At 38.7% G+C, this 16,347-nt stretch overlaps 2 non-coding genes across 2 annotated transcripts; both read right to left on the minus strand.

Annotated features, from left to right (window-relative positions):
• Positions 1 to 8,928: 8,928 nt before the first annotated feature.
• On the minus strand, positions 8,929 to 9,015 carry LOC113300873. Its single transcript, XR_003335980.1, has one exon. It is a non-coding gene; the product is annotated as a small nucleolar RNA Z102/R77 (small nucleolar RNA).
• Positions 9,016 to 9,074: 59 nt separating this feature from the next.
• On the minus strand, positions 9,075 to 9,168 carry LOC113300870. Its single transcript, XR_003335977.1, has one exon. It is a non-coding gene; the product is annotated as a small nucleolar RNA Z101 (small nucleolar RNA).
• Positions 9,169 to 16,347: the final 7,179 nt, after the last annotated feature.

Consider the following 16,347-nt stretch of genomic DNA (forward strand, 5'->3'; position numbering starts at 1 on the left):
TTGAATTTTGCTCAATTCAGAGTAATTTCTGTGAGTTCGTGTAGACGAAAGATTGTCTGTATGAACTTTGATGAGAAATTGCTCGTTTTGGCGAATGTTGTTCGATTGTTCGAAAAACCTCTCTCCCTTTTCAATCATGATTCAGGGACATTTTATAATGCCGGAGTTGAAAACACCATGATCCCATGAAGTGTGACAGTTGCTGGAATTAGAGAATGGGAAATGGGGAAATCATGTTAAAACCAATTACTCATCGTGCGGAGACTTGGTTAACTTTCCACCCACTACTTTGCTGACTCTTCCAACTGATTGCACGACTTGCTCACATTCTCATCGTGGGTGAACACAAGTGTCGTAGACCGCTAGACCAAAACCCTAGTTAATATCCCTCCATGTGACACGATTGAAATCTCGTGATTGTGGAGTCAGTTGCTGACTTTATGGGACGATGAGTCCATGTAGCGCTGATTTGAACATGATTAGCAAATGTTTCGAAATTCATGAATTTAATGTGTTTGCTGAGACGAGGTATCATTATAACCTAAGACGAGCAGAACTGTGTTGCTAAATTGTTGAATATTGATAGTTGAACCAATATTCTTTGATTTGACCAAATATTGCTAGTCTGAGCGAATATTGCTAATTGAGTAAATATTGCCGGTTCGAGCGAATATTGCTAGTTCGAGCAAATATTACTAGTTTGAACAAATATTGTTCTTTTGATGAATTGTTGGTAGCTGGACCAAATAAAATGTTAATATAAGTGACTGACTGCTGAGTCGAGCAAAATAAATATGAATATCAATCATGGAATCAACATAAAATTATCAGAGTGTTCGAATCTGCACAGAATCACGTTTCTGCAAAGCTCTGGATTCAAAACCCTAATTTTACCGAAATGATGATTTATTGCAAATCAACACGGGACCGGCTACATGGGATAATGGGTTCACCATATAACGCCCAGATGCTTGTATGAGCAAAAAATACCAAAGTCTCTTGAGGACCAGTTGGTGAAAGAATGATTAAATGCTGGTTTAATCATTTACTGAAATAATGCTCGTGTGAGCAACAAATCATAAAACTTGATGTAGAAAATATGAGGGGCCGACCAAGAGGTCATGAGACCGGCTCTTGATGGTCGTGGGACCAGTAGATGGTCGTTTGAGCGAACTTCCAATTGTTTGGAAAGAGTTTGAACCTAATATGAGCAACTGAGCAAATTAGGTTAAAATCATTAAAACATACGGGACCAGCTGTTTGCAAGTCTCAGGGTCACCCTTGGTCGGTCAAGGGGATGTGCCCGTGTCACCATAGTGTCCGTGCTTCAGTCCTGAGAATTTTGATATTTTCTGATGCATGTTTGAGCAACATTTGGAGAAAATATGCAAAATCCATGGTTTTGCTGAAACCGACAAAAATACATGAGATGATGAAAATAATTAATAAACAAGGAATCACAAGGTGTGGGACCGGCCACGACTAAGGCAAGGCCGGCCGGCTGACACACGGTCCCACATGCTTTTCCCAGTTTTATGTGATTTTATGTATTTTTCTCTGATTTAAGGGAAATTCCATGAAACTGGAGAGTTTGGCGAAATTAGGGAACTTCCATGAGATGAGAGACATAAATTAAAATATAAAATAGGGAATGGGAGTGTGGTCTCGACAGTGGCCGTGGCATGGCCGGTCGGCCAATGGGCGCGGCCCCAAGGCACTCTTCCCAATTTTATGTAATTTTGATGATTTTAGATAATTTTTGATAAAATCAAAGGGATTTGTTGAAAACCAAGATGTTTTGTTGAAATCAGGGAGTTTTCATGAAATCAGGAAACAAAACACCAAATAATAATAAAATAATAGGCGTGTGGGACCGGCTAGGGCATGGCCGGCCGGCTAGAGCCCGGTCCCACAAGTTTTCCCTAATTTTTTAATATTTTCTATAACTTTAGAGAAAATACATGGAATTAGGTAATTTTAGGGAAAATTCATGAAATCAAGGGAATTTTCATAATTTAAGAGGAAATAATAAAATAATGGGACGTGAGGTGTGGGACCGGCTACTGCCCAGGCACGGCCGGCTGGTGCTCGGTCCCACGACACCTTTCCCTAATTTTATTATTTTTTGATGAAATCATGTGATTTTAGAGAAAAATACCTGAAATTATGTGATTTTAGGGAAAATTCATGAAATCAAGAGAATTTTCATAATTTAAGAGGAAATAATAAAATAATGGGGCGTGAGGTGTGGGACCGGCCACGGCCAAGGCATGACCGGCCGGTCGGCGGTCCCGCGACACCTTTCCCTAATTTTATTATTTTTTGATAAAATCATGTGATTTAGATAAAAATACATGAAATTAGGTTATTTTCATGATTTTAGGGAAAATTAGTAAAATATAATAAAAATATAAAATTGGGCATGAGACTGGTCACGGCATGACCGGCCGGTTGGTGAGCCCAGTCCCCTGGCGCCTCTGCTAATATTTTAACTATTTTCCTTCCTATTTTGCATAGGTTCCCCGTTCATTCGTATTTTCCGAAATGTTCGTTTGCGCATTCAAAATGCTGGTCTACATTATTTGTTAAGTACACTTGCACCATTTTTGTCAGGGCTTATTCGATGCTTAGATGCCTGTTTCATTGAATATTTATTACTAACCTGTGGAATTCTGCTGGGAAGAACCACAGATTGAAGTAACGAAATATAACGAGGAATCGTAGAATATTGCTGAATATTCAGGCGATTAATTGACGACTCGTAGAATATTGCTGGATATTCAGATGATTTAAGATAATTAATTGTCGGCTCTATACTAGAAGGGCTTCCTGTCTAGGAGCATTAATTATCTGAAGGTTGAGCAATATGAACTTGCTGGAGTGTCATATTCCTCTTGCATAGTCGGGGAAAATCTGGTTACATCCCGAAGACGTTGTCGCTCTATACTAGCAGACATGCTGTCTAGGAGCCTCCCAATCTTTCGATTCTAAACAGTATGAGATATCCTGTGGCCTCAGCTGAGAGACTGCACATCTTCATCTTCTCCGAGAGACTTTCTCCATCAGAGGTGGCATGAGCTTTCATGCACAGAGACATGAGTCTCGATACTCATCCGATTGTCGGATCCGGAGTAATTACCGAAATTGCTCAGTATTCATGAGATGTGCCGTGGCCTCAGCTGAGAGACTACACATCTACACGTACTCTAAGAGACAGCCTTCTCAGTCAGAGATTTATGACATGAGATTTCATGCTTTAATGAGAGACATGAGCCTCAATACTCATCTGGTTGCCGAATTTGGAGTATAGTTTTACAATTCTACCCTTTGTCGAAAATCCACCATCTACATCTGGATACTGTGTTGATAACACTTGTGTTGTTGAAATAGGTTGAAATCCTATTTATACAAGTCATGCTCGAGCACCCCCTGATCTCGTAGGAAGTGGAGGTGATTGAGCAGTGGAGAGGTGGAGTTGTGTAAAAAGTGGTGATCACCACGTTTCCAATACGATGGAAAACTGGTCACACTTTCACCCACTACTCTCATTGTTATTAACCGTCCGTTCTTTCCTGACACTTTCTAGTAATGGGCGCGTTGCACGCCGCACGCTGTAAACTGCCAGACCAATACCCTGATGAACATCCCCCAGTTTGTGACATGTTTGATGTCTCGAGTATTTTCGTGAAAAATATGCAGCATGCTGCTGAATGGGTCTTGTTTGCAAAACCTAGTTATTCTGACCAATCACGCGCAAGCTAGGTGACGGGTGGTCATGTGTGAGTAGCTGCCAGGAGCTATCCATGTACATTAAAGATGTGGTGATCGGTCCCTATAGGAGAATGGTGGCTTGTATCCATTTTGACATCATATTGGTTGGCCCAAATTAAATCTAAACCATTTAAGTTGGCTAGCCAAGTTGGATGGCTGAGATGATTCGCAGAAGTTTGTGCTAATTCATGAAATTTCGTAATTTGAAAATTCAGATGTGAGACCCTCACTAAAATCGCTGTAGAATTCTCATACGAACTCGGATTTTGATGGTCCGCCCCTCCATTCTAATCATAAAAGAATTTCCTATCTTCCCACGAGGGAATATTCAGGTTTTGAGTTCGTTTAGGAGGTTAAAACAGCCCGACAGTAAAACTCAGGAAGAATTCAGGAGGAATTCTGTCAGTTCTCAACCATGACCTAGCTCGCCTTTTAAGCTGTCTCTTTTAGCTCGTTACTCCGATTAATGTGATTTTTAGTATGTTATGCTAGACATCCATGCGGAAATTTTTTCATGTAGATCATACTAAAATTGGTTACCAAATGCTCCCTGATGTTTGTCCAATCTTTGGGTGATCGTTTAGAAGCCATCTGGGTAGGCCGCGGCGTGGCCAATTGTTCCTTAAGTAAGAGGAGCGTACAATGGTCATGGAGACATTTTGTTGAACACCTAGAATAGGAGTGTGGACGGCCGATTTGACTAGCGAAGTTGGGCGACCGAGATGATTTGCGGCAGTTAATGGCCGCCGTTGATTAATTTAGGGTTTAAAGCCGTGTGGCCAACCCTATTTAGGTTAATCGAACCAAAGCGCCAGGCGCTGCTTTGAATAGGCCGATCGTCCATGTGTGAAGACGAGCCGCTGGTGAGTGTGCTGACATCTCTTGGGTCGTCTAAAATTAGATCTGAACCACTCAATTCAGCTGGCGAAGATGGGTAGTCATGATCGATTTGCGGCAGTAGCATACTACCGCAAGTACAAATTAAGGTTTAAAAACGACCACGTCCATCCTAGTTCGATCGAACGACTTGATGCATTATGGACTTGCCGCGGGTAGGTCGATCGACCAAGGGAGGAGTTGGGCCGCCAATGAACACATTGGTACTTTTTCGATCATTCGAGATGCGATCTAAGTCGTCCAACTAGGCTAGCTAAGTTGGACGGACACGATCTATTTGCGACAGTTGTATACTGCCGCGACCCAAATTAGAGTTTTGAAAATAGCGTGCTTGCCCTAGTTTGGGCAAACGATTTGTTGCTCTACAGACTTGCCGCTGACAGGTCGATCTGGCAAGGAGAAAGTTGGGCCGCCAATATGCATGTTGGCGCCTCTTTGATCATTCTAGGGAATATCTACACCTCCCAACAAGGCTAGTAAAGTTGGACGGTCATGATGTATTTAAGACCCTTTTTGACGGTCTTAGCTCGTTCGAGCTTTCTTTCAAATAGCGCGAACACACATTCTAGGGTTGACGTTCGGAGCATTTGGAATTTAATTAAATATGACTCGATCGACTAGGGCATTAGTGGGCCCGCCGGTGGTCACTACGGTGATTACCTAGTCCTGCTAGGAGTAGGTTATGCTTGTTGGATCGTGCAGCCAAATTATGTGGTCGTGATCGTTTCTTAGACTGATATTAACAGTCTAGATTTCCTTAAAGGAATTAATATGTGTTCGATCGCGTTAACTTTAATTAAAAAAGTGTGTAAACGCGTTGATCTCTTTGTCAGAGAGCGATGCAGCCTGTATGAGTATTTTTTGTGCTGATCCCAATACTGGCACTTCGGGAGATTCATGCTACTCTGCTGAGAGTGAGAATTGATCATCATGTCATGTCAATATTGAGAGTTCGACCGGGAACATAGCATATGAAAATACTAGGCAAGTCATGCATTAGTTAATAATGCTGGCAGAAAATAGAATTCACAGAATATTTGGGATTGCTACTATGCGCACCATTCTGAGTGAATTTCATATATATATTGAGTTGCTCAACACATATATAAGTAAAGAGGTTTGAACACTCACTACTTTTAAATGGTCTTTATTCCTTTGCAGGATTGCAGCGCTAAATATAGGATTTTACGATTTTGACCCTGAACTAAAAACCACCATCAACACTTGTGAAAGATGATGATGAAACAAGTAGAGACCTAGAAGATAGTGGAAGGTCCGACATGGACGGCGAAACCTCGGATACCTCTGATATGGATAACTTCCTGATAGATGATGACGGATTAAATAGGAGTAGATATGCAAGTGTTGGTTACTTTTTTGATGAAGATGGAAACAAAAATCTTGTCCGTTCAAATGTTGAACCCCTGTTGGCAGACGTTAAATATTTCTCTGATGTGGGTGACAATGGCACCGTTATACCAGGGATTGATTTCAATCATGGCGGTTGTGACTCTGATAAAATAGCACCGAAGAGATCGTTCATAGATACCCCAGGGTTGGAAGACAAGAATATGAATGGCGTGCAACATCCCAATGGAAAATTGAATAAGAAAAGGAAAACAATATCAATTCATCTGCCAAGGAGACAGTCTAGAAGGTTGCAGGGTTTAGGTGAGTCGGAGGATTTTTCCTGCATAGACAAGGATGAACTTCCTATTCCAAGACTGCACAAACTGGCATTAAATAAATACCTAGATGGAAGCCCCCTGATACGCAACTGCATGAGTTCAAGCCTGACAGCTTATCGATCTACTAAAGGGAAACATGTTTTCTAGTACCGTAATTAATGATAAACTAATCTCCACGAAGCTATATAAAATTATTACACATGTTCAGAGCTTTGACTCTCGTAATATGAGATTGTGCAGCATATCAACGTGTGTTTGGAAATGATTCGGAATTATCCTAATCTAAACAAGTCAAAAATTCAGTGGACTACGTTTGATACATATTTCAGTGTATGTATAGCTATCCAAACTGGGTACATCATGTAAGTATACAACATGACGCAGCACTATTTTTATTAATTACCAGTGTGTTTATTTAGCAGAAACATGCCCATACGATGCAGATGGACGCTTTACAGAAATACAGAAGTGGCCAACGTCCTTTGAATGGAAAAAACTGGGATGAAGTCTCATTTGTCTATGGTCTGGTACTGATAAAGGATAATCATTGGGTGGCAATCGCTTTGAACATAAAATAAAGAATGATCAAACTGTACGACTCATCGGCATCCAGGGACAGAGCTACCTCCTCTAGAATAATGCACGAAGAAATAAACCACATTAGGAAGGCTCTGTCACAGTTATTTGCTACTGGTTCGTGGGACGCTAAATTTCATCAGCAGACCCCTAGACAAGATTCCGCAGGGTGAGTTCTTTGATTAGACTTCTAGTTCGTTCTAGTGTGCTTAAATTATTTAAGAAATTGGACTCAGGAAAAAAAATTAAATTATTTACTCAATAATTATGCTGTCAATTTGTTTTCACTCAATAACTATGTCGTTAATTGTTCCTTGACTATAATGGATTTGTATCGGGGTTGCAGCGACGATTGTGGCATCTACACATTGAGGTTCATCAAGAATTTGATCAGGGGTATTCCTGTGAAAAGGGTCAATATACAAAAGATGGAAACCTATCGAAGGACCTTGGCCCTGGAACTGCACAATCAAACAATTTATGAGATAAAGCCAACTTAGAGTGGCTAATAAGCTTTATGTAATGCGATGCTAGTTTCATAATCTGATAAATATACTGATTACTATTTATGTGCAGGATTCATGTGATTAACAGTCGAAGTAGAAATTCCAAATTGAAATTTTTATTTTATTAGGAATCATGGAAACAGTTTGACCTGTCCAAATAATGGAGGAGTTGTTAATGGCGGTTCATTAAGTTTTTTGGTTTTGGAAAACAATCGAACGACTTCCACTTAAATTTGTTAGAAATCGTGGCGTGATAGAAATCAAATGTTTTTGAGAAGGTTTGACCGTATATCATGCTTGGTTACAGGGACAAATCTTTTGGAACAAATTTGCTCTATCGCTACTAGATCATATTTGATCTAGCATCACCATGTACTGCCATTTGGTTTATTTATGATGTATGAAAACTGTTTCACAAATGATTTATTCCTTTTTCTAATTGCCAATTAATTTGGTTGCCCGTTCATTTTAGCTGTCGTATCTTTAGAGAGAATACTAAACTAGATCTTTCAGTTTTCCTATGGGCGGGGATATTTTTTTTAGCTTACCTGTTGCGTCTTTGCCTTACTATTAAAATCATCTTTATTTGCATATACAAGAAATTTTTTGCATATGGATCTATATCTTCAAAAGTCAATTGTGCTGTAAAGGTGCTTTCTTCGTTTTTGAGACATTTTGATCAGTGTGTAGTTGAAGCAAGAGTGGCAACCACAAGAAGGTCTGGGGACTGCAGGCAAAGTCCATACATATAGAAAAGGATTGACATTCAAATTCTTATTCTCTTGTTTGCGTGTTCTTGGCTTGGCTTTTTTGTTAAATGAAAAAATGATGCAAATACATACGAGGACGGATCCACTCACATGCTTTATCTCACGCTATCGCACATGATGTGCTCCACCGTCGGATTTTAAAAAGTAAATGGTCGTGATTTTTTAGATTCTCATATTTTTGTTCCGGGTTTGATGGGTTGCCCCGTCACTTTCTCTATTTACATTTTCTTCTCCCCGACATATCCTCTCCCACCCATTTTCTCTTTCGCGGACATTAAAACTGATCGGATCGACTGTAATTAGCATCATAAAATCACTTCCTTAGAAAGATATACAGATTATCTCAGCAGCAATCGGCCAGTAAACTTCTTTTGAAGTTAGTTCAGCTACAACCGTCATGGAAAATCAAGATTGAAGATAGCATTGGGATTAGTAGTGGGGTGAAGATGGGAATGATCAAAGGTCTGGATTAATTGTCCTATATCTGGACTATGTTAGTTGTCCAAGTTACAGACTTTTCCGATTTATATCCATAAACACTAATCTTGGTACAATATAGTATTGATTAACGGGATTTATGAATCTTTACAGATAGAATCTATGCACAACTAAATCAATCATTATCTTCAAACCAACCACATAATCTAAATCAATCATAAAATATAAACCAGAAAATCAAACTATGATACAATTAAACCTAATACAACACAGGTTAGACAAAGAGAATCAGATAGAGCTAATAGATAGATTTTCCATCATATCAGCAATCAAACCAATAGGGAAATTAATCTAATCATTATATCATTCTCTTTTCTACATCAAGTGATAAGAAATATATCTAATCAGGATTGTAAAAATAAAAATACAATAGGCATGACATTTCCAAGGTGTTAACATCAGTGAAGAATCAGAATCAGATGCAAATTACCCATTTGATATATTGTTCCTCATTTGCAATAATCAATCAAGATTTAAGAATCGCAGTTCAAAAATCAAAACTTGGTTTGAAGAAAAAAAAACAAAACGAGAAATAAAAAAAAACTTCTGAATTTGCTTGAAGTGTCGATGACGGCTAGTTTATGAGTTGAAAAAGAGTTGGTTGTTTATATATCACTAGTTCCAAGTATTCACTGGTACAAAAACAACATTAATCTAATCATTGATTGATCTAAACAACATTAGGCAATGAAAATAGGGTGTACTAGTGAATTTTTCAAAACAACCAACATTAATTTGAATTTTTTCAAAGCTACTGTCACTAATTTAAGATCTTTGTTTAGTCTGTAAAACGGAAGGTGGGTGGGAGAGATATGTCGGAGGAGAAGAAAATGAAAATTTAATTGTGGAAGTAGCGGGGCAACTCATCAAACCCGGAACAAAAATGTAAAAATCAGAAAAATCACGACCATTTACTTTTTAAAATCTGACGGTGGAGAACACTACGCCAAATTCGTGAATCTTTGACAGGGGGTTTCAAGCCATTTGATAAGAAATCCCCGTCGTATCATTTTTGACAGACCTTGGCTATCAAACTCGTACTATATTCACGGGCCCCGGCTGGACTTCTATTACAATCCTGTTAAAGGGGCGAATGGTTCCATTGGAGGGGAGGCAAACCTAATAAGACAAAAAGGGTCATTAGGTGGTAATTCAAGTGTCCCTTATCAAAAAATATGGAAATGACCAATTAACCCTTATTATTAATAATTAAGATTAGTGATGATAATCAAGATTAGTGTTGATAATCAAGATTAGTGTTGCTAATTAATTTTCACTTAAAATAACTCTAAAATCAGATTTTTAGAGTTATAAAAAAAAAGTTTAGAGGAGAAGAAAAAGAAAACTTATGTGATATTTGTGAAACCCTAGATTTTGATTCACTCAACCAAAATGAGTGATTCCAGTGGAAAATTTGAGATGGGTGAATCTCTATACGATAAAGAAAACAAATACTACATACCTCTTGATGGAGATCCCGATATGGAGTATTTGTTAGATGGTAGAGATGTTTTAACCCATAGTGAAGGTCAATCTCAACCAATTGAAGAAATTACCCAACAAAGTGAAGAACCCAGCACTGAAAATCACCAGATATACTTCTAAACTAGTTCCCAATAGTTTTTTGTTGCTTAAAATTCTCTAAAGAACGTAAAAAAAATCAAATTTTTAAAATTTCAGAAGAACTTATGGTTGGTAATTAGCTAGTCACCAACTGTAACTGTATGTTACGGTTCGTAAAGTATCCAACACCAACCGTAATTGGTTCAATTTGGGGAAAAACCCAATCGTATTACCAGTTACGGTTGGTAGAAAATTTTCGAGACGAACCGTAACTCCAGTACGGTTGGATATGTCCTTCAGTGGTTACCAAACGTAACTCATCATGTACATGGCAGTATTTACTGCACTCTTTACGGTTGGTAATGTGTAAATCGAGACCAACCGTAACTTGGTTACGGTTTGTTATATGTGTTTTTACCAACCGTATATTTCTCTGTCTGTTTTCATTTTCATTTCCCCCTATTTACGGTTTGTTACTTGAGGACCATTATCAACCGTAGTTAAGTTACGGTTTCTAAATGATTGTAGTTACCAACCGTATCTCTGTTACGGTTGGTGTTTCTTGTGTCGTGTCCAACCGTAGCTTTATATATGTTTTCGTTTTGTTTCCTTGTTTAGACTAATGTGGGTATATTGTTGTCCAGATCGTGGATGTACCTCCCCTAATGGATGAACAACCATTAGCAAATCAACTTCTCACCGAAGATTCTAGCTGTCACTATTTAACCGAGGAGACATGGGAGGAAAAAGATGATGCAAAGCATTGGGCTAGAGAATGAGGCAAGTTGATTATGTGTATCATAGTTTGTAATGGTACCACTAGTCAAAGTGCCTTTCAAATGGTTTGCGAGTGTAGTGGACAACATAGAAGTCACGCAAAAAAGGGTATCGTGCAAGTAGCAAAGGCAAAGAGGAAGCAAACTACGTTCACTAAGAAGACCCGATGCCCCTTCAAGCTTCAATTTAAAAGGAACGCGGCAAAAAGGTGGTTTTTGGAGAAAGTTGTATGCGGTAGTCATAACCACCCTATACCGGAGAGCTTGCTATCACATTTGTATGTTGGACGCCTTACCGAAGAAGAAGAGAAGATCGTAGAGTCACTGACACAAATTCGTATGAAGCCCTTTGATATCCTCGCTCACTCAAAGGAAAGAAACCCACAAAATGCTTCTACTTTGGCTAACATCTACAACGCAAGAACAAAATTGAAGGCTAAGAAATGGGAACAAATAAACGAAATGCAACAATTAAGGCATTTGGGGGAGGGGAATAATTACTCGGTTTTCCACGATGATGATGAGAAAGGACGAATAAGATATCTTTTGTTGGCTAATCCTGAGTTTGTGAAGTTGGCACGGTGCTCTCATCAAATCCTTATAATGGATTGCACATACAAAACCAACAAGTTTGAGATGTCGTTGTTGAACTTTGTCGGTCAAACTTCTACCAATGCTCCTTTTAGTGTTGGTTTTTGCTTCTTGAAAGATGAGCTCGAAGAGAGCTATGTGTGGGCATTAAACCAAGTGAAGCTATTCTATGTAGAGGGATATACTCCAAAGGTGATTATTACCTACAATGAACAAGCTTTGTTGAATGCAATAAAGAGGGTTTTCCCGGAAGCTCATCACCTTCTTTGCACGTTCCACTTGTAGAAAAGTATTGAAACTAAGTGCATGCGCCTTGTCCATCCAACCAAAAAAAACGAAATGGATAGAATAAAGAAACTACCGTTACATCAACAAAAGGATGCCAAAGAGAAATTTAAGAAGGATGAGAAGTTGGCGGAACTAAGATGGGAAAGTTTCAAAACGGAGTGGAGAGCCTTAACCTATTCTATCATCGTGGATGAATATGAGGATAGAGCTCGTATGTTAGTGTCTCATTGGAAAAGAGGTTATCCAAGTGTTGTGAAGTATTTGTTGGATAATTGTTTGGATCCGCACAAAGAGAAGTTCGTATCGGTGTTCACTAACCAATATAGGCACTATGACAACCAAGCTACAAGTACGGCGGAGTCATCTCACAACCGGTTGAAGAAGAAACTTCATAATTGTAATGGTGGGTTAGTTACGCTATTCGAAGCCATGGATTCGTATTTCCACCGTGATCACGATAGAGTTACGGAGTCTTTTGAAAAAATCCGAAGGAAACAACACACCAAATGGTTAGACAATGAGTGGCTAAGGGGAATTACACATCAAGTTTCGCACCGTGCTATTGATAAGATAATGTATGAAGTACAACATTATGAATTGGGGGATTATGAAGAAGAGTGTGTTTGTCCAAACATGACAAGTTTGGGACTCCCATGTTGGCATGTTATAGCCACATACTAAGACAAAGTGATCCCGATTCAAGATATTGACCCCTTTTGGAAACAATAATCATTCCGTGAAACAATTTTTGATCAACAATTTGGAGGAACGCTTGCCGCTACCGAGATTGGTCAAGCTCTAGCCGAGAAATATGCTACACTAAGCCAAGGCCAAAGGCAAATATGGTTGAGTAACTTGAGAGATTTCGTATATCCACAATTTAGGTATGATATCAAGGAACCACCAAAGGGGAAGAGTAAGGGGAGGCCTCCTACCAAAAAAAAGAGGTTCGCAGGAAATAAAAAAGCAAGGGAATTGGCGGAAGAATCAAAGAAAACAGATCCTTCGGGTTATGAATGGTTGAGAAAGGAATATGAAGCGGAGGATGAGATGGAAGAAGATGATGTTCAAGGTAGAAAAAAACGAAAAAGAGGTCAAGCGCATAAAGGAGAACCAAGCCGTCGAAATGTACAACAAAAATGTATCGAGCTTCCTACTCAAGAAAGTGCAACAAGCAAAATTGATGTTAAAGGAAAAGGTCCGATATTTCTCTCTAAACAACAACAAAGTGGGAAAACAAATGATGGAGTTAAAGGTAAAGGTTCCTATGTCGGTCCCGAGGTTTCCTCCCAAGATAGTTCAATAAAAAGACTTGTTGGTAAAGTTGGTGTTAAACAATTAGCAAGGAACAATGGAAAGAGTCCGATGGTTGAAAAAAATCCGTCAAGTGATGAGAAGGAGAAGGAGACGATATATATAAAAGGAGTGCCTAAACCACCACCTAGAGATGAGAATGGCCGATATAGACGGAACTATCACATTCGCTATGAATATTACCTTCGTTTTTTCCCCGACTCTATTCGTGATCATATCAAGGCCAGGAGGATGTTCATGGTGATGGGAATTGTGGTTACCACGTCTTCGTGGAGCAACTTGGACCCTTTGAAGACGTGATAGGGTAGGGTTGTGACCAAGTTACTTACGTAAGGAAAAAATGCTTAATGGAACTACGTGGTTACCGCGACTTCTATAAGCCGATGATGAGAGTTGAAAGAGACGAAACTGATGAGGTGTTAAATGAGAGCTTCGCAAAAATGGAAAGGCGGTTAACCAGAAATATATGTTTGACAAGCGAATATTGGATGTGCATGCCTATATGTGGCCAACTACTCGCCAACGCATCATTCATTTAATATCCAACACCATGAGCCATACATTTGCACCAACAAGAAACCCGTTTCTCGAAGATTTGTCAACAACAAAAACTGTTGCCATGGGGCATGTGGAAGGAAATCATTACATCGGCCTCCGATTGCATGAAGGAAGCCCATTACCTCCATTGTGGAGGGAATTTGGTTGTGACGGTGAACTCCCCAAGACTTGGTGCAATCGATTTGAGAAAAGGATTGAATTATGGAAGGCCATAATGTTGTCTATGCCGAAGCAATTCATAGTTATGACCGATGATGAAGAGGATGCTTAAATGTTTACAAGTCTTGGTGAAATACATTTTATATTTTGGTTTTTGGTTTTTTGACTAAATGTGATATGATTGGCAAGGTATCAGAGTAAGTTACGGTTGGTAACTAGATTTAATCACCAACCGTAAGTAGTTCCAGAAACAAATTTTATCTGCCATTTGCAATTACGGTTGGTCCCGATAATACAGTTACCAACCGTAACTAGCTTTAGAAACAAATTTTAACTGTCATTTGCACTTACGGTTGGTATCGATAATCTAGTTACTAACCGTAACTGACCCTGACACCAAATATAAAGCAATTATAAGTAATTTAAAACCATTAAACCATGTTCATTATTAAACCAACACTACAACCATCAAACCATTACAAATATAAATGACATTACAACTCATTCATTCATGCGACCTAAAAGGATACTAATATCCGGGTCTACGAGTGCGATAGAAGTCTTTAAGGATGTTGAAATGAGGTAAGTATTGAAAATTCGACCTTTTCCACCTTCTTCATTCTTGAATAGAGCTCTCTAAAACTTCAGCGTCAGTTTCACCCCTTAATCGTATTTCACCCATAATACGAACTAATGCCATAAATTCTTTAACGTTATCCCGAATAGTTCCATATCGAACATACAACATAATTCCATCGCGGTGATTAGGGTTACCTGTTTCGGAGCAAAAGTTTTCAAAAAGAGTTATCAAATAACTTGTATTCACAAAACCACATCGACGTCGTTCTTCCCCTCTTTTTGGATAGCATAGAACAAAGTTGCGGCAAATACATATATCTTCTTCCAAAGTGAATTCAGGATTTAGAGCGATAATCTAGTTTAAGGTAAGACATGATTCATGTGAAAGTGTAACTTCTAGCAAGGAGGATAAGTATATATTTATAACAAAAAAAAATGAAGTTGTTAGCGCAAGGACATTTCAATAAAGGATCTATTTTTTGAAAATGAAGTTGTTGAAGGTCTCAACGGCTATATTTTCAAATTGCACAAGGACATGTCAGTGCAAACAATTATTTATTTCTGCCAAAAGTTTAGTTACGGTTGGTAACTGTAAGCACCTCACGAACCGCAACTCTGTAAAATTTTGAATTCGAAAGTTACGGTTCGTAATTATATAGAGATGATAAACCGTACCTCTGGAGAAAACTGAATCCCAGAGTTACGATTCCTTAGCCGGAAAGATTACCAACCGTAAACCTGTCAAAATCAAAATATACAGAGTTACGGTTGGTAACTGTGACTCAAAATGAACCATTATCAAAGTTATAGGTTACAGGATGTTTTACGGTTGGTTAGGGTGAAAGAGTTACCAATCGTAACTTTCTCTACGGTTCGTCTCAATAAATTTTTACGAACCGTAACTTAAGTTAGTAAAAAATGCTTGTTCCAGTCTGTGCAACGGTTCATAACAAAAAATAGTTACCAACCGTAATTGACTCTGTAACTCAAAATTTCAGACCAAAACTGTCACAAACAAACATACATAAGTTTAAATCCATAACTAACACAAATAACTTCAAATTCATAGATAATATCCATAAGTTTAAATCCATATCTAACACAAATAACTTAAAATTCATATTTAATATCCATATGCTAAATTTCATAAGCTAAAATCCATAATTAACACACAACTATTAGTTTGTCATAATATCCATAACCACACACAACTAACATAAATCCATACCGGGTTCACCACCTCTTCATCATTTGTCTCTTCGCTGCTAGATGAAGGTTGATGACGGCTACTACCCTCACCTCCAAGAGAGTCTTTACTCCTTTTTAAGCCTATTTCGTCCGTGACCAACCCCTCATACATTTCTTCCATGTTTGGATTATGCATGTTCCTTATTTGGTCTTGCAAGATCTTTTGTTCACGAGCTTTAAGCACACCATTACGACGGATGCATGAAGTCATGTTATTTGCCAAAGCTTGTCCTCGCTCTTTCTATTCACATATCAAAAAGAGTGTTAAGAGATTATTTCATAATAATCATTAATCTTAAAATCCAAAGTCATGAGGATAACAAAATTACGTACCGACATGAAATATAGCTTCTTCCAAGTCAAACCAAATAGACTTTTTTTCTCTTTAGTCTCGTCGACCGCCTTCCTTTGAGCCATAGCCTCTTGAATATATGGCTGGGCCTCCGGATCATTATTGATCACATATGGATGACCAAAATGAGAATACCAACCCATGTAATCATCAGTGGCTACTTTCGTGTTGTTACAAGGAATTGCCTCTCCCGCTACGAGTTGGTATCTTTCT

Source organism: Papaver somniferum, chromosome 7 (genome assembly GCF_003573695.1).
Source record: "Papaver somniferum cultivar HN1 chromosome 7, ASM357369v1, whole genome shotgun sequence".
NCBI lineage: Eukaryota > Viridiplantae > Streptophyta > Magnoliopsida > Ranunculales > Papaveraceae > Papaver > Papaver somniferum.